We start from the raw sequence: 24,418 nt of genomic DNA, 5'->3' as shown, positions 1-24,418 counted from the left end.
TTATTCCAAAGTTCGAAAAATATCTTTCAAAACTGGAAAGTTCCCTAAAAAAAGTTTCATAACTCGAAGAATTTCTCTCACAACCGGACAAATTTCTCCCAGAGCTTGATTTTCTTTTCCAAAATTTCTTCCTTCAGCCAAAATTTAAAAAAAAATCTTCCAAAATTCAAAATACAGTTTTTTTTCAAAATGTGAAGAAATTTTTTAAAAAATCGTAGAGTTTGAATTCAAATTTCGAAGAATTTCTTACCGATAATTCGAAGTATTTAATCCGAATTTCGAGAATTTTCCTAAAATTCTAAGAATCCTTTCCAAAATTTTAAAAATTTCTTCCAAAACTCAGAAACACATCTAAAATAAGAAAAAAATCTTACAAAATTTGATAAATGTTTTCCAAAATACGAATTATTTCTTCCAAAATTTGAAAAATTTCTTCAAATATTTTTTTCAAAATTTGTAAAATGTCTTCAAAAATGTCAAAGTTCAAAGTTCTAACTCGAAAAAGTTCTTCAAAATTGCGACGTTCTCTTCCAAAAATAGAAAAATTTCTTCCTTTTCCAAAATACTGAAAATTTCTCAAGAAATTTTAAAAATTATTCCAAAACTCATTTTTTTTCCAAAGCTCATAAAATGGCTTTTAAAATTCGATGAATTTCTCCTTAAATTTAAAAAAATGCATACAAAAATTTTCTTCCGAATTTTGAAGATTTTTTTATTAATTTCAAATTTTCCCAAAATTTGAAAAATTTCTTCCAAATTTTTTTTTCCAATTTTGAAAAATGTTTTTCTCTAATACGATTTTGACTTGATTTTTTTTTTCAAAATTATAAAAATGTTTTCCAAAATTTAAAGCTTTAAGCTTCCAAATAGCAAACATATTTTTCCGAAATTTTAAAACTGTCTTCCAAATTACAAAAACTCCAAAGACTCCAAAGATTTGAAATTTTTCTTTAAAATACTGAAAACTTCTTACGAAATTCCAAAAAAAATGCTTCCAAAACTTCTTCGAAAATTACAAAAAAATTCCTACGAAAATTTTCTTTTTAAATTCAAAGAACCTCTTCCAAAATACGAAAAATTTCTTCAAAAACTCATTTTTTTTCTTTCATAATTACTACGTCCCAGAATTCTAAAAATTCCCTCCAAAATTTAAATATTTTCTCACAAAACTCGAAAAATTTCAGATAAAATGTCTTCCAAAATTCGAAAAACTTCTTCCAAAACGATTTTAATTCCGAAGTTTAAAGTATATTTTAAGTTTCCTTTAAAACCTCAAAAAATGTTTGGCAACACACGAAGATTTTTTTTAAATTTTTAATTTCTTCCAAAATACAATTTCTTCCAAAATTCGAAGAAATTCTGTCAAAATTCAAATAATTTCTGTTCGAGATTCGATGCATTTGAATCCAAATTCCAAAGAATTTCTGTTTGATAAAGTTTTGTTCAAAATTTTGAATTTCGAGATTTTTTTTCTAAAATTTTAAGAATTCTTTACAAAATTCTTCCGAAACTCGAAAAAATCATCTAAAATAAGAAAAAATAAAAATGTTTCCCAAAATACGAAATAGGGTAAGACGGTATAATTGCCCCCCAAAGACAACTCCTTGATAACTTTTTACTTTTCAACGCAAATCATGCAAACTTTGTGTTATTTGGTAGTCCAGGAAGTCGCGAATGCATTGCCCGTGAGTAGTCATATAAAAATATTACAGATAACACGTGATAAAGCTTTTTTGAAAAGTCGTGAAAAAATGAATTTCAAATAGTGCCTGGGCAATACGCCCCACCTTAACCAAAAACGTTTCATAGCCCTTCATTAGTATTTTATCAATCCCATATAAAAAAGGCCACAAATTCTTATGCGCTTGACATTAAAAAAACAGCATAGGTCCATTTAAGCAGGTGTGAATTACATTTCAATATTCTCCATACAATTTGGAAGCAGCTGCTGCAGGGTCGCTGCGCTTGTTGTTGCTGCTGCGCTTCAGATGGTAAGGGCATATCGTCCTGCCTACACTGGGGCGTTTTGGCCAGTGAAACATGTTTTCGAAAATCGTTTCATTTTTGTAGATGGCAGCAATTTTATATCATATTAACCACTGATAAAAGTTATTTTGTTGTTCAACTGAGTGTTCCAGTGCAAGTTTTGCGGACAGTATGCCAGAGTCCAACATTCATGAAAAGTTACATCAAAACTGTGACTTTTTGTAATTTGCTATTATTTTCTTTGTGTAATACAAAAATACTTTCACATTCACATAGTATGATGGGTTTACAAATACTTATAGGTACCAACTGATTTTGACCCTTAATTAGTTATAGTTTTCTAGAAATCAAAGGGGGGCGTTTTGGCCAGGTGGGGCGCATTATACCGTCTTACCCTACTTCCAAAATTAGAAAATTTTCTTTCAAAACTCCAATTTTTTTCCTAAAGTTGTAAAATGTCTTAAAAAATAGCAAAGTTATAACTCAAAGAAGTTATTCAAAATTGCGAGCATTTTCTACCGAAAATTGAAAAATGTCTTCCAAAGATTCGAAAAAAAACCAAGGTACTGAAAATTCCTCATGAAATTTCAAAAATTGCTTCCTAAACATAGTTTTATTTTTATTTTTTAAGTTCGAAAAATAGTTTTCAAAATTCGAATAATTTCTTGGAAAATTAAAAAAAAATGCAAACCAAAATTTTCTTCAGAAATTCTAAAACTATTTTTTTCTAAAATTACGAAAAATGTTTCCCAAAATTCGATAAAAAAAATTCTAAAATAAAATTTCTTCAAATTTTGAAATATGTTTTTCTCTAATACGAAAAATTTCTTCCAAATTTCGATTTTTTTTTCCAAAATTCAAAGCCTGAAAAATGTCTTCCAAATTACAAAAAAAATCTCCAAAGATTCATAAACAAATATTCTAAAATACTGAAATTTTCTCAAGAAATTCCAAAAATTGCTTCCAAAACTGATTTTTTTTCCAAAGTTCAAAAAATGGCTTCCAAAATTCGATTTTTTTTCAAAAATTAAAAAAAAAATGCCCTAATTTTTTTTTTAAATTTACCTTTTCCGTCAAAAATTTGTATCCGCTCAATCGATGCTTTGGCTTATTTAAGGATAACTTTCCCAAAAAAACATATTTTTATATATTTAATTTATATAATCTAATTCGAAAAATGTGTTCCAAAATACGAAAAAAATCTCCAAAATTCAAAGCCTAACTAGAAAAGTTTCTTCCAAATTGTATTTTTTTTTTCCGAAGTTCGAAAAATGTCTTCCAAATTACAATAAGAAATCTCCAAAGATTCGAAAATGAAAATTCTAAATTACTGAAAATTTCTTACGAAATTCCAACAATTGCTTCCAAAACCAGATTTTTTATTTCAAAGTTTAAAAAATGGCTTCCAAATAGAAAAATTCTTTCAAATTTACGAGAATTTAACAATACGAAAAATTTCTTCCAAAATTCGTAAAATGTCTTCCAATATACAAAAAAAAAAAATTATTTCAAGATTCAAAAAAATATTTTTCAAAAATACGAAAAATTTCTTCCCAAAATTCGAAAAATGTCTTCCAATATACAAAAAAAATCTTCAAAATTCAAAGCCGAAATTCGGAAAATGTCTTTTAAATTACAAAAACTTCTCTCAGCACTCGAAAAAAAATTCAAAATACTAAAAATTTCTTTTTTTCCAAGGTTCAAAAAATTAGAAAAAATAGTCTGAAAATAAAAAAATGGCTTCAAATTTTTGAAGAATGCGCGACGATTTTTTACAATAATCAATTCTAGGATGGAATGATTCTCCGTTATGCTTTTCTGTATTTCTCTCTTCGGAATCAGGTTTATTTGAAAAAAAAATAAGTAAAAGACTCGTGTCAGTTGTGATGTGGCTGGTAAACAGGTATCACATAAGCGACTTCCTGTTGGAAAGAAAGCAACAGTCTATTTGTTCGGAACCCATTTATTGCCCGTCTTGAAATGAAAAATAAAAAGCCATATTTTGGATTAAAATATTTTGGATATATTCGACGATTAATTATCATATTGAAAATGCTTCAAGCAAATTTGGCAGCACGATAGCAATTGGTATGTCAATGTGGCTTTTGTTTTTGTTTGGACATAATTTTTTTGTGCTGTGCTTTTTTGCTTTATTTACTATTAATGAATTACAGTGGATAAAGAATTAGAGTATATGAGTTAAAATTATTTTGGGCTGTATTGGATTGGATAGAGCAGTACAATCACTTACAACAGGTGATAATTTAAATACTTTTGGAGACAGTTTAAAAATTATTAATCATAATTCTACGACTTCAAATTACACAAAACATTTATTTTCTATACATTGTGCTGGAAATCGGTCCATATGCCCAAGTAGTGATTTATCGTAGCTATCCATCTAACAAAATATAACCACAGCAAGTGATAAGGACAAAATAACTAAGCTTCTGACGCCTCTTGTTAGAAGCCTTACAATAATCGAAAGATATTGCCAAAACATCTGAAATTGCATGCCGATGGGACTGACCGAACGACTTTCTAATGCATTCATCGCATGCAGCTGTCTCCTTCCCTGTCAGACTCCTGGCTTATCAACCCGACCCCCGTGTTCCGCCATCCATCCGTCGTTGGAATGGAATGTGGCTTGCGGTGATGGTGATGACGACGATAATGATGATGATGATGATGACAATGGTGGCTGGAATTTGCGTCCAGAATCAAACTTCGCCAAGATCTGGTTGTGCAAGCCCCGAAAAAGAACGAGTACCAGTGTGTAATGAATAAACTAAACACAACACACCGCAGAATCCGCAAGAACTGGTTATCACAACACACGCAGACGATGACGGTGGGGCTTTCTCGGGGCCCGTTTACCTGACTCGGGGAGATGGAGTCCCGAAATGAGGCGGGACGTGTGGGGAGAAGCTGCCGAAGGGGACCATCATCAAAGGCCAGAACCTGACTTTGGTCGTTTGTTACCTCGGCGAACATGTGTTTTGGGTCATAAAAACGTATGATTTCTTTGGGAGTGTTTGTGGCCGGTAACGCTGCACACGGGAATTCTCCTTTCGGATGCCTCAACAGCGATAGAATGTTGGGGTTCTCACTGGTGACTTTGAAAGAGTTTTGATTTTTTTGGGGTGGATTTCATGACACAGTTGGATTTATACTTGCTCAAATATTGCGTAGTCTAATCTTCCCTTGCTGACCTAGAGTTTAGTTTAATTTAATTTGAAACATTCTTAGTTGGCCGCCATAATGTAGCCAATACCAATTTTATGAAATTCGGGTGGAAGGTTCAATAGTTAATTGCCTTTTTATGTGAAAATATGGGCGATCACTTTTAACGGTAATTTTGAATCCACGCAGTGGTGTAGATCTTGGCTTATTGTCCGACTGTCTTCTAATTGTTCGCGACTTGGCAACACTGTCACGAAAATCGGACATCACAGGACGAAAAAAAAATCGAAACCAGTTTTCCACAGCTTCGTCTGCGCTGTGCGGAGTTTCCCAGGCCCAAAATGCCACCAGCACACAATTCATTCTCCGCTGTGTTTATGCTCTCCTCCGCCCCGGGTGTGGGTCGACAACATTTGCGAAATGACCTGCGAGTCCCCAAGTCCCCAAAGTACTGCCTGTGAATCTCTTATCTAAGTTGCATCTTGCGGTGATTGGTGATGCGCCACCGCACCACGGTCGGGTTCCATTTTGCCGAAAACGAAAGAACAAGGCACACATACGTTCCACCAGCAACCAGCGCATCCAGTTCCGCGAGGAATGCAGGGCGTGAAAGAACTTCTATCGCGCACCGGACAATGTTGGGTAATTTATTATCGACGTTCGCTGATTCTTCCTGTTACGAGCGCAGATACAGCATGATTGATCACATTTCTGCCACATTGGTCGGGGACAAGAAACAACGGCTGCATCTTTGGTTTTGGGAAAAGCATTCTATGTGATGTGTTCGGATAGGTTGGGAAAATGTCCAGACAGAAACTCTTGAAAGATCTACCTGAAATATTAATAGATTTGTTTACGTAAGTTATTTATGTTTCAAATCACTAACTGTTTTCTATTGTTTTGCAATATTTGAGGCACCAAAACATCCCCGGTCTACTGGATGCAGGATGTTCAAAAAGGATGATCTGACTATATGCGATAACTGGCGAGGCATTATGTTGCTGTATTTCTATCTCAATGCGTTTTGTACAAAGCGATCCTAGCCTGGACTCATGTCATTTTGAAGCAGATCAACAAGAGTCCGTCAACAACAACGTCAACAAAACCCAAAACGTTGAACACGGTGATAGCTTTCAGCTTCACAGTAGCCGGGTAATCAGATGTGTCCAACATCGTGGTAGCCAGACGTTCGACATAGGTGCTAGAGTTTGATCAATAAACGTTTAGAATAACAGACAGACTAGTCCGGCAAGAAGTATTTATTGATTTCATCCTCAAGGAAAATCTTCAGAGTCTCCTCCTTAAGGAAGTGCTCTTAGAGTTCCTATTCCGGGTAATCATCCTCGAGCTTCTTCAGGAAATCATCCTGAATTCTCCAGCAAGCCCTCGTTGAGTTCCTGAGCGAGTCAAGTACGAGACATTGAAGACGGCCTCACAATTGAGTTCGAAATACGTATCTGGAAAGATAACAAAACGTGGAGGAATTAAATGGAAAGTACTAAACTCGTCTTAGACAGTTGAAGGCTGAAGGCATTCCACTAAAAGAGCTTAAATAATTTTTCTCACTCCTCCTAGATTTTCTCATAAAAGTCCTTCTGGAGTTCCTTCAGGAAGTCTTTTGTGATTAAAGAAAATCCTGCTAGAATCCCTATAGGAAAGCCTCCTGGAGCTACTACAGAAATTACACCTAGAGTTCTTTAACCCTTAAAGGCGCAAGGCGATTTTTTTAGAAATCGTCGGTTTGTTGTTTTAAAACAACATTGGGCATTTAAGGGTTAAGGAAGTCTTTAAAGAGCAATATCAGTCAGTCCTCAAAGAGCTCCATCAGAAAGTCCTCCGGGAGTTTCTTCAGAAAGTCCTCTTTGATTTCGTACAAGAAGTTCTCCTGAAGTTTTTTCAGGAAATCACACTGGATTTTTTTTTCAGGAAGTCCTCCTGGAGTTTTTTCAGGAAGCCGTAGTTCTTTCAGAAAGTTCTCCTGAAGTTTCTCCTGGAAAGCCTCATGGGGCTCCTTCTGCAGCTACTCCAGAAATTTCTTCTTCCTTCGTAAGTCAGCATTGAATTGGAATTTCCCTTTAAATATGTTGAAAAATCAAAAAAAGATTAATAGATTCAAGAAATTATTTATTTGATTGTATAAAAAACTTTAAAAACAAAATTCTGAAAAATCAAAGTGTAAAATTGATAAAATCGTGAATAAAATTTTGTTAGTGCCCGCCCAAACTGTGTTTAGATCGATTTTAAAAAGCAAAATAATGATTTTGAGCGAAAACTAAATGGATTCGGATGGAATCCTTCCAGGATGGAATCGAATGGAATCCTTCCAGGATTTGAAAGGAATCCTTCCAGGATTTGAATGGAATCTTTCCAGGATGCGATTAGAGTCCTTCCTGGATTCGATTGAATGGAATCCTTCCAGGATTCGAATGGAATCCTTCCAGGATTCGAATGGAATCCTTCCAGGATTCGAATGGAATCCTTCCAGGATTCGAATGGAATCCTTCCAGGATTCGAATGGAATCGTTCCAGGATTCGAATGGAATCCTTCCAGGATTCGAATGGAATCCTTCCAGGATTCGAATGGAATCCTTCCAGGATTCGAATGGAATCCTTCCAGGATTCGAATGGAATCCTTCCAGGATTCGAATGGAATCCTTCCGGGATTCGAGTGGAATCCTTCCGGGATTCGAGTGGAATCCTTCCGGGATTCGAGTGGAATCCTTCCAGGATTCGAGTGGAATCCTTCCAGGATTCGAGTGGAATCCTTCCAGGATTCGAGTGGAATCCTTCCAGGATTCGAGTGGAATCCTTCCAGGATTCGAGTGGAATCCTTCCAGGATTCGAGTGGAATCCTTCCAGGATTCGAGTGGAATCCTTCCAGGATTCGAGTGGAATCCTTCCAGGATTCGAATGGAATCCTTCCAGGATTTGAAAGGAATCCTTCCAGGATTCGAATGGAATCCTTCCAGGATTCGAATGGAATCCTTCCAGGATTCGAATGGAATCCTTCCAGGATTCGAATGGAATCCTTCCAGGATTCGAATGGAATCCTTCCAGGATTCGAATGGAATCGTTCCAGGATTCGAATGGAATCCTTCCAGGATTCGAATGGAATCCTTCCAGGATTCGAATGGAATCCTTCCAGGATTCGAATGGAATCCTTCCAGGATTCGAATGGAATCCTTCCAGGATTCGAATGGAATCCTTCCAGGATTCGAATGGAATCCTTCCAGGATTCGAATGGAATCCTTCCAGGATTCGAGTGGAATCCTTCCAGGATTCGAGTGGAATCCTTCCAGGATTCGAGTGGAATCCTTCCAGGATTCGAGTGGAATCCTTCCAGGATTCGAGTGGAATCCTTCCAGGATTCGAGTGGAATCCTTCCGGGATTCGAGTGGAATCCTTCCGGGATTCGAGTGGAATCCTTCCGGGATTCGAGTGGAATCCTTCCGGGATTCGAGTGGAATCCTTCCGGGATTCGAGTGGAATCCTTCCGGGATTCGAGTGGAATCCTTCCGGGATTCGAGTGGAATCCTTCCAGGATTCGAGTGGAATCCTTCAGGATTCAAGTGGAATCCTTCCAGGATTCGAGTGGAATCCTTCCAGGATTCGAGTGGAATCCTTCCAGGATTCGAGTGGAATCCTTCCAGGATTCGATTGGAATCCTTCCAGGATTGATTGGAATCCTTCCAGGATTCGAGTGGAATCCTTCCAGGATTCGAGTGGAATCCTTCCAGGATTCGAGTGGAATCCTTCCAGGATTCGAGTGGAATCCTTCCAGGATTCGAGTGGAATCCTTCCAGGATTCGAGTGGAATCCTTCCAGGATTCGAGTGGAATCCTTCCAGGATTCGAGTGGAATCCTTCCAGGATTCGAGTGGAATCCTTCCAGGATTCGAGTGGAATCCTTCCAGGATTCGAGTGGAATCCTTCCAGGATTCGAGTGGAATCCTTCCAGGATTCGAGTGGAATCCTTCCAGGATTCGAGTGGAATCCTTCCAGGATTCGGGTGGAATCCTTCCAGGATTCGAGTCGAATCCTTCCAGGATTCGGTTGGAATCCTTCAAGGATTCGAGTGGAATCCTTCCAGGATTCGGAGTGGAATCCTTCCAGGATTCGAGTGGAATCCTTCCAGGATTCGAGTGGAATCCTTCCAGGATTCGAGTGGAATCCTTCCAGGATTCGAGTGGAATCCTTCCAGGATTCGAGTGGAATCCTTCCAGGATTCGAGAGGAATCCTTCCAGGATTCGAGTGGAATCCTTCCAGGATTCAGTGGAATCCTTCCAGGATTCGAGGGGAATCCTTCCAGGATTCGAGGGGAATCCTTCCAGGATTCGAGTGGAATCCTTCCAGGATTCGAGTGGAATCCTTCCAGGATTCGAGTGGAATCCTTCCAGGATTCGAGTGGAATCCTTCCAGGATTCGAGTGGAATCCTTCCAGGATTCGAGTGGAATCCTTCCAGGATTCGAGTGGAATCCTTCCAGGATTCGAGTGGAATCCTTCCAGGATTCGAGTGGAATCCTTCCAGGATTCGAGTGGAATCCTTCCAGGATTCGAGTGGAATCCTTCCAGGATTCGAGTGGAATCCTTCCAGGATTCGAGTGGAATCCTTCCAGGATTCGAGTGGAATCCTTCCAGGATTCGAGTGGAATCCTTCCAGGATTCGAGTGGAATCCTTCCAGGATTCGAGTGGAATCCTTCCAGGATTCGAGTGGAATCCTTCCAGGATTCGAGTGGAATCCTTCCAGGATTCAGTGGAATCCTTCCAGGCTTCGAGTCGAATCCTTCCAGGTTTCGAGGGGAATCCTTCCAGGTTCTGAGTGGAATCCCGCCAGGATTCGAGTGGACCCCTTCCAGGATTCGAGTGGAATCCTTCCAGGATTCGAGTGGAATCCTTCCAGGATTCGAGTGGAATCCTTCCAGGATTCGAATGGAATCCTTCCAGGATTCGAATGGAATCCTTCCAGGATTCGAGTGGAATCCTTCCAGGATTCGAGTGGAATCCTTCCAGGATTCGAGTGGAATCCTTCCAGGATTCGAGTGGAATCCTTCCAGGATTCGAGTGGAATCCTTCCAGGATTCGAGTGGAATCCTTCCAGGATTCGAGTGGAATCCTTCCAGGATTCGAGTGGAATCCTTCCAGGATTCGAGTGGAATCCTTCCAGGATTCGAGTGGAATCCTTCCAGGATTCGAGTGGAATCCTTCCAGGATTCGAGTGGAATCCTTCCAGGATTCGGGTAGAATCCTTCCTGGATTCGAGTGGAATCCTTCCAGGATGGAATCGAATGGAATCCTTCCAGGATGGAATCGAATGGAATCCTTCAGGATTCGAATGGAATCCTTCCAGGATTCGAATGGAATCCTTCCAGGATTCGAATGGAATCCTTCCAGGATTCGAATGGAATCCTTCCAGGATTCGAATGGAATCCTTCCAGGATTCGAATGGAATCCTTCCAGGATTCGAATGGAATCCTTCCAGGATTCGAATGGAATCCTTCCAGGATTCGAATGGAATCCTTCCAGGATTCGAATGGAATCCTTCCAGGATTCGAATGGAATCCTTCCAGGATTCGAATGGAATCCTTCCAGGATTCGAATGGAATCCTTCCAGGATTCGAATGGAATCCTTCCAGGATTCGAATGGAATCCTTCCAGGATTCGAATGGAATCCTTCCAGGATTCGAATGGAATCCTTCCAGGATTCGAATGGAATCCTTCCCGGATTCGATTGGAATCCTTCACGGATTCGAGTGGAATCCTTCCCGGATTCGATTGGAATCCTTCCCAGATTCAATTGGAATCCTTCCCGGATTCGATTGGAATCCTTCCCGGATTCGATTGGAATCCTTCCCGAATTCGTTTGGAATCCTTCGCCTATTCGATTGGAATCCTTCGCCTATTCGATTGGAATCCTTCCAGGATTCGATTGGAATTAAATTGAATTAATAAATTCTTGTGGGATCTTTCCCGGATTCGAGTGGAATCCTTCCCGGATTCGCGTGGAATCCTTCCCGGGATCGATTGAAATCCCTACCGGATTCGATTGGAATCTTTCCCGGATTCGAGTGGAATCCTTCCCGGATTCGAGTGGAATCCTTCCCGGGATCGATTGAAATCCCTACCGGATTCGATTGGAATCCTTTCCGGATTCTATTGGAATTCTTCCCGGATTCGATTGGAATCGTTCCCGGATTCGATTGGAATCCTTCCCGGATTCGATTGGAATCCTTCCCGGATTCGATTGGAATCCTTCCCGGATTCGATTGGAATCCTTCCCGGATTCGATTGGAATCCTTCCCGGATTCGATTGGAATCCTTCCAGGATTCGATTGGAATCCTTCCCGGATTCGATTGGAATCCTTCCCGGATTCGATTGGAATCCTTCCCGGATTCGATTGGAATCCTTCCCGGATTCGATTGGAATCCTTCCCGGATTCGATTGGAATCCTTCCAGGATTCGAGTGGAATCCTTCCAGGATTCGAGTGGAATCCTTCCAGGATTCGAGTGGAATCCTTTCCGGATTCGAGTGGAATCCTTCCCGGATTCGAGTGGAATCCTTCCCGGATTCGAGTGGAATCCTTCCCGGATTCGAGTGGAATCCTTCCCGGATTCGAGTGGAATCCTTCCCGGATTCGAGTGGAATCCTTCCCGGATTCGAGTGGAATCCTTCCCGGATTCGAGTGGAATCCTTCCAGGATTCGAGTGGAATCCTTCCAGGACTCGAGTAGAATCCTTCCTGGATTCGAGTGGAATCCTTCCAGGATGGAATCGAATGGAATCCTTCCAGGATTCGAATGGAATCCTTCCAGGATTCGAATGGAATCCATCCAGGATTCGAATGGAATCCTTCCAGGATTCGAATGGAATCCTTCCAGGATTCGAATGTAATCCTTCCAGGATTCGAGTGGAATCCTTCCAGGATTCGAGTGGAATCCTTCCAGGATTCGAGTAGAATCCTTCCTGGATTCGAGTGGAATCCTTCCAGGATGGAATCGAATGGAATCCTTCCAGGATTCGAATGGAATCCTTCCAGGATTCGAATGGAATCCTTCCAGAATTTGAATGGAATCCCTCCAGGATTCGAATGGAATCCTTCCAGGATTCGAATGGAATCCTTCTAGGATTCGAATGGAATCCTTCCAGGATTCGAATGGAATCCTTCCAGGATTCGAATGGAATCCTTCCAGGATTCGAATGGAATCCTTCCAGGATTCGAATGGAATCCTTCCAGGATTCGAATGGAATCCTTCCAGGATTCGAAAGGAATCCTTCCAGGATTCGAAAGGAATCCTTCCAGGATTCGAAAGGAATCCTTCCAGGATTCGAAAGGAATCCTTCCAGGATTCGAATGGAATCCTTCCAGGATTCGAATGGAATCCTTCCAGGATTCGAATGGAATCCTTCCAGGATTCGAATGGAATCCTTCCAGGATTCGAATGGAATCCTTCCAGGATTCGAATGGAATCCTTCCAGGATTCGAATGGAATCCTTCCAGGATTCGAATGGAATCCTTCCAGGATTCGAATGGAATCCTTCCAGGATTCGAATGGAATCCTTCCCGGATTCGATTGGAATCCTTCACGGATTCGAGTGGAATCCTTCCCGGATTCGATTGGAATCCTTCCCAGATTCAATTGGAATCCTTCCCGGATTCGATTGGAATCCTTCCCGGATTCGATTGGAATCCTTCCCGAATTCGTTTGGAATCCTTCGCCTATTCGATTGGAATCCTTCGCCTATTCGATTGGAATCCTTCCAGGATTCGATTGGAATTAAATTGAATTAATAAATTCTTGTGGGATCTTTCCCGGATTCGAGTGGAATCCTTCCCGGATTCGCGTGGAATCCTTCCCGGGATCGATTGAAATCCCTACCGGATTCGATTGGAATCTTTCCCGGATTCGAGTGGAATCCTTCCCGGATTCGAGTGGAATCCTTCCCGGGATCGATTGAAATCCCTACCGGATTCGATTGGAATCCTTTCCGGATTCTATTGGAATTCTTCCCGGATTCGATTGGAATCGTTCCCGGATTCGATTGGAATCCTTCCCGGATTCGATTGGAATCCTTCCCGGATTCGATTGGAATCCTTCCCGGATTCGTTTGGAATCCTCCCGCAAGCTATTGGAATCTTTCCCGAATTCGATTGGAATCCTTCCCGAATTCGATTGGAATCCCTTCCGGATTCGATTGGAATCCTTCCCGGATTCGATTGGAATCCTTCCCGGATTCGATTGGAATCCTTCCCGGATTCGATTGGAATCCTTCCCGGATTCGATTGGAATCCTTCCCGGATTCGATTGGAATCCTTCCCGGATTCGATTGGAATCCTTCCAGGATTCGAGTGGAATCCTTCCAGGATTCGAGTGGAATCCTTCCCGGATTCGAGTGGAATCCTTCCCGGATTCGAGTGGAATCCTTCCCGGATTCGAGTGGAATCCTTCCCGGATTCGAGTGGAATCCTTCCCGGATTCGAGTGGAATCCTTCCCGGATTCGAGTGGAATCCTTCCCGGATTCGAGTGGAATCCTTCCAGGATTCGAGTGGAATCCTTCCAGGATTCGAGTGGAATCCTTCCAGGATTCGAGTGGAATCCTTCCAGGATTCGAGTAGAATCCTTCCTGGATTCGAGTGGAATCCTTCCAGGATGGAATCGAATGGAATCCTTCCAGGATTCGAATGGAATCCTTCCAGGATTCGAATGGAATCCTTCCAGGATTCGAATGGAATCCTTCCAGGATTCGAATGGAATCCTTCCTGGATTCGAATGTAATCCTTACAGGATTGGAGTGGAATCCTTCCAGGATTCGAGTGGAATCCTTCCAGGATTCGAGTAGAATCCTTCCTGGATTCGAGTGGAATCCTTCCAGGATGGAATCGAATGGAATCCTTCCAGGATTCGAATGGAATCCTTCCAGGATTCGAATGGTATCCTTCCAGGATTCGAATGGAATCCTTCCAGGATTCGAATGGAATCCTTCCAGGATTCGAATGGAATCCTTCCAGGATTCGAATGGAATCCTTCCAGGATTCGAATGGAATCCTTCCAGGATTCGAATGGAATCCTTCCAGGATTCGAATGGAATCCTTCCAGGATTCGAATGGAATCCTTCCAGGATTCGAATGGAATCCTTCCAGGATTCGAATGGAATCCTTCCAGGATTCGAATGGAATCCTTCCAGGATTCGAATGGAATCCTTCCAGGATTCGAATGGAATCCTTCCAGGATTCGAATGGAATCCTTCCAGGATTCGAATGGAATCCTTCCAGGATTCGAATGGAATCCTTCCAGGATTCGAATGGAATCCTTCCAGGATTCGAATGGAATCCTTCCAGGATTCGAATGGAATCCTTCCAGGATTCGAATGGAATCCTTCCAGGATTCGAATGGAATCCTTCCAGGATTCGAATGGAATCCTTCCAGGATTCGAATGGAATCCTTCCAGGATTCGAATGGAATCCTTCCAGGATTCGAATGGAATCCTTCCAGGATTCGAATGGAATCCTTCCAGGATTCGAATGTAATCCTTCCAGGATTCGAATGGAATCCTTCCAGGATTCGAATGGAATCCTTCCAGGATTCGAATGGAATCCTTCCAGGATTCGAATGGAATCCTTCCAGGATTCGAATGGAATCCTTCCAGGATTCGAATGGAATCCTTCCAGGATTCGAATGGAATCCTTCCAGGATTCGAATGGAATCCTTCCAGGATTCGAATGGAATCCTTCCAGGATTCGAATGGAATCCTTCCAGGATTCGAATGGAATCCTTCCAGGATTCGAATGGAATCCTTCCAGGATTCGAATGGAATCCTTCCAGGATTCGAATGGAATCCTTCCAGGATTCGAATGGAATCCTTCCAGGATTCGAATGGAATCCTTCCAGGATTCGAATCGAATCCTTCCAGGATTCGAATCGAATCCTTCCAGGATTCGAATGGAATCCTTCCAGGATTCGAATGGAATCCTTCCAGGATTCGAATGGAATCCTTCCAGGATTCGAATCGAATCCTTCCAGGATTCGAATGGAATCCTTCCAGGATTCGAATGGAATCCTTCCAGGATTCGAATGGAATCCTTCCCGGATTCGATTGGAATCCTTCACGGATTCGATTGGAATTCTTCACGGATTCGAATGGAATCCTTCCCGGATTCGATTGGAATCCTTCCCAGATTCAATTGGAATCCTTCCCGGATTCGATTGGAATCCTTCCCGGATTCGATTGGAATCCTTCCCGGATTCGATTGGAATCCTTCCCGGATTCGATTGGAATCCTTCCAGGATTCGATTGGAATTAAATTGAATTAATAAATTCGTGTGGGATCTTTCCCGGATTCGAGTGGAATCCTTCCCGGATTCGAGTGGAATCCTTCCCGGATTCGCGTGGAATCCTTCCCGGATTCGCGTGGAATCCTTCCCGAATTCGATTGGAATCCTTCCCGGATTCGAGTGGAATCCTTCCCGGATTCGAGTGGAATCCTTCCCGGGATCGATTGAAATCCCTACCGGATTCGATTGGAATCCTTTCCGGATTCTATTGGAATTCTTCCCGGATTCGATTGGAATCGTTCCCGGATTCGATTGGAATCCTTCCCGGATTCGATTGGAATCCGTCCAGGATTCGATTGGAATTCTTTCCGGATTCGAATGGAATCCTTCCAGGATTCGAATGGAATCCTTCCCGGATTCGATTGGAATCCTTCCCGGATTCGATTGGAATCCATCCAGGATTCGAGTGGAATCCTTCCAGGATTCGATTGGAATCCTTTCCGAATTCGATTGGAATTCTTCCCGGATGCGATTGGAATCCTTCCCGGATTCGATTGGAATCCTTCCCGGATTCGATTGGAATCCTTCCCGGATTCGATTGGAATCCTTCCCGAATTCGATTGGAATCCTTCCCGGATTCGAGTGGAATCCTTCTCGGATTCGAGTGGAATCCTTCCCGGATTCGATTGGATTCCTTCCAGGATTCGATTGGAATCCTTCCCGGATTCGATTGGAATCCTTCCCGGATTCGATTGGAATCCTTCCCGGATTCGATTGGAATCCTTCCCGGATTCGATTGGAATCCTTCCCGGATTCGATTGGAATCCTTCCCGGATTCGATTGGAATCCTTCCGAAATCTATTGGAATCCTTCCCGGATTCGATTGGAATCCTTCGCGGATTCGATTGGAATCCTTCCCGGATTCGATTGGAATCCTTCCCGGATTCGATTGGAATCCTTCCGGGATTCGCTGGAATCCTTCCCGGATTCGATTGGAATCCTTCCCGGATTCAATTGGAATCCTTCCCGGATTCGATTGGAATTCTTCCCGGATTCGATTGGAATCCTTCCCGGATTCGATTGGAATCCTTCCCGGATTCGATTGGAATCCTTCCCGGATTCGATTGGAATCCTTCCCGGATTCGATTGGAATCCTTCCCGGATTCGATTGGAATCCTTCCGGATTCGATTGGAATCCTTCCCGGATTCGATTGGAATCCTTCCCGGATTCGATTGGAATCCTTCCCGGATTCGATTGGAATCCTTCCCGGATTCGATTGGAATCCTTCCCGGATTCGATTGGAATCCTTCCCGGATTCGATTGGAATCCTTCCCGGATTCGATTGGAATCCTTCCCGGATTCGATAAGAATACTTCCCGGATTCGATTGGAATCCTTCCCGGATTCGATTGGAATCCTCCCGAAATCTATTGGAATCCTTCCCGGATTCGATTGGAATCCTTCCCGGATTCGATTGGAATCCTTCCCGGATTCGATTGGAATCCTTCCCGGATTCGATTGGAATCCTTCCCGGATTCGATTGGAATCCTTCCCGGATTCGATTGGAATCCTTCCCGGATTCGATTGGAATCCTTCCCGGATTCGATTGGAATCCTTCCAGGATTCGATTGGAATCCTTCCCGGATTCGATTGGAATCCTCCCCGGATTCGATTGGAATCCTTCCCGGATTCAATTGGAATCCTCCCGAGATCTATTGGAATCCTTCCCGGATTCGATTGGAATCCTCCCGGATTCGATTGGAATCCTCCCGGATTCGATTGGAATCCTTCCCGGATTCGATTGGAATCCTTCCCGGATTCGATTGGAATCCTTCCCGGATTCGATTGGAATCCTTCCCGGATTCGATTGGAATCCTCTCGAAATTATTGGAATCCTTCCCGGATTCGATTGGAATCCTTCCCGGATTCGATTGGAATCCTTCCCGGACTCGATTGGAATCCTTCCCGGATTCGATTGGAATCCTTCCCGGATTCGATTGGAATCCTTCCCGGATTCGATTGGAATCCTGCCCGGATTCGATTGGAATCCTTCCCGGATTCGATTGGAATCCTTCCCGGATTCGATTGGAATCCTCTCGAAATTATTGAAATCCTTCCCGGATTCGATTGGAATCCTTCCCGGATTCCATTGGAATCCTTCCCGGACTCGATTGGAATCCTTCCCGGATTCGATTGGAATCCTTCCCAGATTCGATTGGAATCCTTCCCGGATTCGCTGGAATCCTTCCCGGATTCGATTGGAATCCTTCCAGGATTCGATTGGAATCCTTCCCGGATTCGATTGGAATCCTTCCCGGATTCGATTGGAATCCTTCCCGGACTCGATTGGAATCCTTCCCGGATTCGATTGGAATTCTTCCCGGATTCGATTGGAATCCTTCTCGGATTCGATTGGAATTCTTCCCGGATTCGATTAGAATCCTTCCCAGATTCGATTGGAATCTTTGGATTTGATTGGAATCCTTCCAGAATTCGAATTCACTTGAAATTTTTAAATATAAAAAGAAGTTTGGAATACAGTAAAACCTCCATGAGTCGATATTGAAGGGACCATCGACTCAAGGAAATATCGAGATGTGGAATACACAAACCTTGTGATGCTGTTTGAAGGGACCATCGTAGTAACCCAGAAAATATTTTTTTAATATGGAATAATTTGCTTCTATGAGTCGATATCGAGTCATAGAACATCGACTCATGGAGGTTTAACTGTATTCGCAATTTTAGATGAATAATTCTCGATACAATTTATCCTATCATTATCTTAGTTCATCATTTTTCTGGTTCAACATTTTTGTTGTAACACAAAAGTTAATCCAAAACGAAATCTAATATGATAAGTTTTTTTTTTTTTTTTTTTTGTGTCTTTATTAAAGAGACTTTCAGCCCGAGGCTGGCTCGTCTCCGAGAAATATGATAAGTTATGCTATTCCATCGTCAACTGTGACAGCTCACGGTTAGCTGTCCATGTCCAACAGCCCAACGTCCCTATGCCTGCCATTTGCATTCAAATGCCTACCAATAACAAAAGCTTTTTAAACCTAAAGCCGTTAGACCGGGTGCTAATGTAAATCGTTTATCGACTCCCCATTTGGCGCTGCCATTCGGACTGCGAAGATTGCATTCGCGAGGCTGCAGCTTCATTACGGAGATGCAACTTTGTATCCAAGTCAATTGCTTCTCCATATGTGAATTGCTGCAAAGACACGAAAATTAAGTCATTAGGAACGAGTTTTAAAATTTGTTGGGCAGTGCAGTGAACCAGTTTGGATTCTTTCTCAATTCGAGGGGATTGAATTTTTGGTCTCATAATTCGGCTGTTTGATTATTGTATCAAACGAAATTATGACATGCGGTCGGATGCACGTTTGATCCGATGATTCAACCAAACGATGTTAGCTTGTTTCGCTTCTTATCATAGTGTTACTAATATTGCATCAATCAAAGCATGTTTATGGTTGCACCTTTCGTCAATATAATCTAGTTGGCGGTGATTAAGTTGTTTATCCTTCCTCATATATTTCGCATGGTTGCTCCGATCGAATGCGCTTTTAATCGCCACTCCTTACCAACAATTCCTCGAGAACCGATGTTATTGCTGTTTACCGAATCTGTTTACAAGGTGTGTTTATGCTTGGCGCTGGTTCAACATAGGCGCGTTACACACTATGTAGTCGTGAGTGCAACCCATAACTCACCTCTGCTTATCAGTGCGCTTAGCAATGCAATGCAGCCACTCGAGTCGAGCTACAGAACAACCGAAGGGAAACATGGATTTAAAATCCCATACTCAAGGGAAAAGGCAATTCAAGTGGCATTGTCTGTTTGCGTTGCGCTTCTGCACTGTCTCTACTCAGTGCTGACTACAAAGTAGCGCGAACCTTGCTTCCATTCCGCCAAATGCGATCCGGTGAGAACCACTTAACGAGGAAAAATACTGCCTTCCGCGAGTTTATCCTCGAGGTCGACGCGGAAGGCAGTTGTGGAAAATCTAAGAATATTATTAATTGGGCGCCAATTGTATCTTATTATAAAAATACCTTTCAAAATATTTATCGAGATTAAACATTTGAAATGATTTTGTATCAAATTTTTGCGTCTGTTCTGGTCTAATTTAAGTTCATTGAATGCAAAGTTGGTAATGAAAATTTAACATGCAAAGTTCCCTGTCTGCATTTCTCAAGTATTATTTTCTTATTTTGTATCAGCTTCTTGCAGATGCTTCAACGAACAGAGGGAAAACGCACGAGGAAAAGTGACGGAACCAAAGTCACACCACCTTTTAGTTCAGAGAGTGGGAGAGGGTGCATTTCACTTGTGTTTGATGAACGATTATTATGGATCGGATTGTTGTTCCTTTGGCGGGCGGAAAACATGCATGCAACAATAATGGGAAAAAGAAACCTGTGGACTATTTTTACGTCTTCACTTTAGTGTGCCATGAGAACCGCACAAACAACGTTAAAAATGGTAAAAATAGAATTAAATGGTTTATTTTTTCGTCTTTTGGCATCTGGAGACGATCGGCTACTATTGCCAGCGAAGGGGATTTAAATCGGGAATGCAATGAATCATTCACGATTTAAGATCCAGATTAGAAGGCAATTTTTCTCCTATGAATTTATTTGTTGCATTTTTCAGATATAGAGCTTTTGATATAGGGGCGATTAATTAAAAAAAACTCGATTTAATTTTTCCGCATTTAAACGCAACGTATCAGACACCGAGCATGTATCTTCAAAATTGAAATAATGATCCTCTTACTCGAATAAATACTTCCTCAAAAAAAACTACGCCTGAAAGGATTCCAATCAGATTTTGGAAGAATTGGAGAATTGGAATCGAATCCCGGAAGGATTCCAATCTAATCCTGACAAGATTTCAATCGAATCCTGAAAGGATTCCAATCGAATCCTGGAAGGATTCCAATCGAATCCTGGAAGGATTCCAATCGAATCCTGGAAGGATTCCAATCGAATCCTGGAAGGATTCCAATCGAATCCTGGAAGGATTCCAATCGAATCCTGGAAGGATTCCAATCGAATCCTGGAAGGATTCCAATCGAATCCTGGAAGGATTTCAATCGAATCCTGGAAGGATTCCAATCGAATCCTGGAAGGATTCCAATCGAATCCTGGAAGGATTCCAATCGAATCCTGGAAGGATTCCAATCGAATCCTGGAAGGATTCCAATCGAATCCTGGAAGGATTCCAATCGAATCGTGGAAGGATTCCAATCGAATCCTGGAAGGATTCCAATCGAATCCTGGAAGGATTCCAATCGAATCCTGGAAGGATTCCAATCGAATCCTGGAAGGATTCCAATCGAATCCTGGAAGGATTTCAATCGAATCCTGGAAGGATTCCAATCGAATCCTGGAAGGATTCCAATCGAATCCTGGAAGGATTCCAGTCGAATCCTGGAAGGATTCCAGTCGAATCCTGGAAGGATTCCAATCGAATCCTGGAAGGATTCCAATCGAATCCTGGGAGGATTCCAATCGAATCCTGGGAGGATTCCAATCGAATCCTGGGAGGATTCCAATCGAATCCTGGGAGGATTCCAATCGAATCCTGGGAGGATTCCAATCGAATCCTGGGAGGATTCCAATCGAATCCTGGGAGGATTCCAATCGAATCCTGAAGGATTCCAATCGAATCCTGGAAGGATTCCAGTCGAATCCTGGAGGATTCCAATCGAATCCTGGAAAGATTCCCATCGAATCCTGAAAGGATTCCAATCGACTCCTGGCAGGATTCTAATCGAATCCTGGCAGGATTCCAATCGAATCCTGGAAGGATTCCAATCGAATCGTGCAAGGATTCCAATCGAATCCTGCAAGGATGCCATTCGAAGCCTGCAAGGATTCCATTCGAGTCCTGCAAGGAGTCCATTCGAATCCTGCAAGGATTCCAGTCGAATTCCTTCAAGGATTCCAATCGAATTCCTGCAAGGATTCCAATCGAATCCTGCAGGCTCCCAATCGAATCCTGCAAGGTTCCAACCGAATCCTGCAAGGATTCCAATCGAATCCTGCAAGGATTCCAATCGAAGCTTGCATGGGTTCGAATCGAATCCTGCAAGGAGTCCAATCGAATCCTGCAAGGATTCCAATCGAAGCCTGCAAGGATTCCATTCAAATCCTGCAAGGATTCCATTCGAATCCTGCAAGGATTCCATTCGAATCCTGCAAGGATTCCATTCGAATCCTGCAAGGATTCCATTCGAATCCTGCAAGGATTCCATTCGAATCCTGCAAGGATTCCATTCGAATCCTGCAAGGATTCCAATCGAATCCTGCAAGGATTCCAATCGAATCTTGCAAGGATTCCAATCGAATCCTGCAAGGATTCCAATCGAATCCTGCAAGGGTTCCAATCGAATCCTGCAAGGATTCCAATTGAATCCTATAAGGATTCCAATCGAATCCTGCAAGGATTCCAATCGAATCCTGCAAGGATTCCAATCGAATCCTGCAAGGATTCCAATCGAATCCTGCAAGGATTCCAATCGAATCCTGCAAGGATTCCAATCGAATCCTGCAAGGATTCCAATCGAATCCTGCAAGGATTCCAATCGAATCCTGCAAGGATTCCAATCGAATCCTGCAAGATTCCAATCGAATCCTGCAAGGATTCCAATCGAATCCTGCAAGGATTCCAATCGAATCCTGCAAGGATTCCAATCGAATCCTGCAAGGATTCCAATCGAATCCTGCAAGGATTCCAATCGAATCCTGCAAGGATTCCAATCGAATCCTGCAAGGATTCCAATCGAATCCTGCAAGGATTCCAATCGAATCCTGCAAGGATTCCAATCGAATCCTGCAAGGATTCCAATCGAATCCTGCAGGATTCCAATCGAATCCTGCAAGGATTCCAATCGAATCCTGCAGGATTCCAATCGAATCCTGCAAGGATTCCAATCGAATCCTGCAAGGATTCCAATCGAATCCTGCAAGGATTCCAATCGAATCCTGCAAGGATTCCAATCGAATCCTGCAAGGATTCCAATCGAATCCTGCAAGGATTCCAATCGAATCCTGCAAGGATTCCAATCGAATCCTGCAAGGATTCCAATCGAATCCTGCAAGGATTCCAATCGAATCCTGCAAGGATTCCAATCGAATCCTGCAAGGATTCCAATCGAATCCTGCAAGAATTCCAATCGAATTGAAACCTTCGTCCCGGTTCCGGGGTCTAATTACTCGCTTTACCACGTGTCGGGTGAATCACAACTGGGGACTTAAGCGCCACCTTCTTTAGAAGGGTCACCAGTGCCGTTAAAGTCCGGCCAAAGACTCCTAATTCAGGGCAGGTAGTTATTTCCCAAATCACATAAAAACCATAAAAAAGAGCCCAAACGGAAACCAATCACTGAACTAGAAAAGCTCTACCTTATCAGCGTTCGACTGTTTTTAATTCTATCGCACCAACAAACTCTGAGATCCATTAAGGCACAAGAAATCCTATACTACCAAAGGCTACAATCTAAATCGAGGAAGAAGTACTTACGGCTTATTACTTATTCTAAAGCAAATCCCAAAACTAGAACCTAAGAAAAAAATCCAATAATGATTAAATAAAAATAATAATTTGCAAAAGAGTGTAAAACCAAAATGATCGAATAGAGGGTTGAAGTGGAACTAATTTTAATATTTAAAATTTTTACAAAAAGGCCTTATTTACACTATTTACAGGTTTCTTCGAGCTCATTAGCACTAATAGGAACAGGCTTACTTGCTGGCCAGCTGGCACGTGGTTCCAACGACGGAAGAGTTTCGATGTCGTCGCTGTCGGAGCTTTTCGGTTTTGGTTTCAATCGCCGTATTCTAGAGCGGCCGCACAGCAGGGTTTCGACGGGTATATTTGCGCCCCGGACCCGAAGGTGGTGGTCAGGCTGCTTGCCACCTAGCGACGACCGAGTGCCGTGACGGTACGGATAGTGTGCCTCCAGCACAAACACCCACGTTGAATGGGTTTGGCACCTGTTCAACGTAACTTGTGTCATGCTCGAGCACTCTTATTTTCAATAAACTTCCTTACCTTTTTATCCAACCGATTTTTGCTTGACACTCTTATTTTGAAAAATTTAAACCACAAACCGAAATAACTCAAAATCTAATTTAGAGAAAATGCAATAGAATAAGTTTATAATTTAGCCAGAAAACATTCCAAGCAAACGCACTTCACCGTTTTAGATTGCACTACACGCAAGTAATTTTGGTTAACACCATAGAGAAATCAGGTAAACTTTAAACTGATATGATCACTTGCCAACGGTTTCCACCAGAATAACTCAGAGTTCGTCTCTCAATATGCTCAACCCCCTAAGTCGGTGAACTGATATTGTATTTCTCTTCTTAATTCTGATTGGTCCAATATGGGTTTCCGGTTTTTCTTTTATTGAAATTTGTGAATTCTGATTGGTTGGGAAAAAGGGTTTCCGGTTCAGGTATATCCAATTAATTGATCATCACGATGAGGAATTTTCAAATTAATCGAGCATCAGACTGCGCCTAAAAGATGGCAACACAAGATACATCATTTTTTCAAATAGGATTTAAACTTATTCAAGCATCAGACTGCGCCTAAAAGACGGCAACAAAAGATACATCATTTTTCAAATAGGATTTTTAAAATATTCGAGTACTAGAACAAGCATACACATAAAATTCTCCGCCTGAAATAAGGCAATCTAATTGTTCTAAAATTTTACTGCAACCTGTTTATGTGGATTATGCTTTCACGTGACATACAATGTTAATAAGGGCGGTATACGTCTAGGACATTTATTCAAAAATAAATAACAAAGAGGAGACAATTGCGAATCAACTATACAAATCTGACATGTAACAAATACATTTGTTACAGAATCCTGCAAGGATTCCAATCGAATCCTGCAAGGATTCCAATCGAATCCTGCAAGGATTCCAATCGAATCCTGCAAGGATTC

The 24,418-nt window shown here is 41.8% G+C and overlaps 1 long non-coding RNA gene across 1 annotated transcript; it reads right to left on the bottom strand.

The window, feature by feature from the left end:
* Positions 1-23,304: 23,304 nt before the first annotated feature.
* On the bottom strand, positions 23,305-23,743 carry LOC134215853 (uncharacterized). Its single transcript, XR_009980333.1, has 3 exons — positions 23,651-23,743; positions 23,509-23,583; positions 23,305-23,450 (listed from the first exon to the last, which is right to left on the bottom strand). It is a non-coding gene; the product is annotated as an uncharacterized LOC134215853 (long non-coding RNA).
* Positions 23,744-24,418: the final 675 nt, after the last annotated feature.

Source organism: Armigeres subalbatus, chromosome 1 (assembly GCF_024139115.2).
Source record: "Armigeres subalbatus isolate Guangzhou_Male chromosome 1, GZ_Asu_2, whole genome shotgun sequence".
Lineage (NCBI taxonomy): Eukaryota > Metazoa > Arthropoda > Insecta > Diptera > Culicidae > Armigeres > Armigeres subalbatus.
This window is presented reverse-complemented; position numbering and strand designations above follow the sequence as displayed.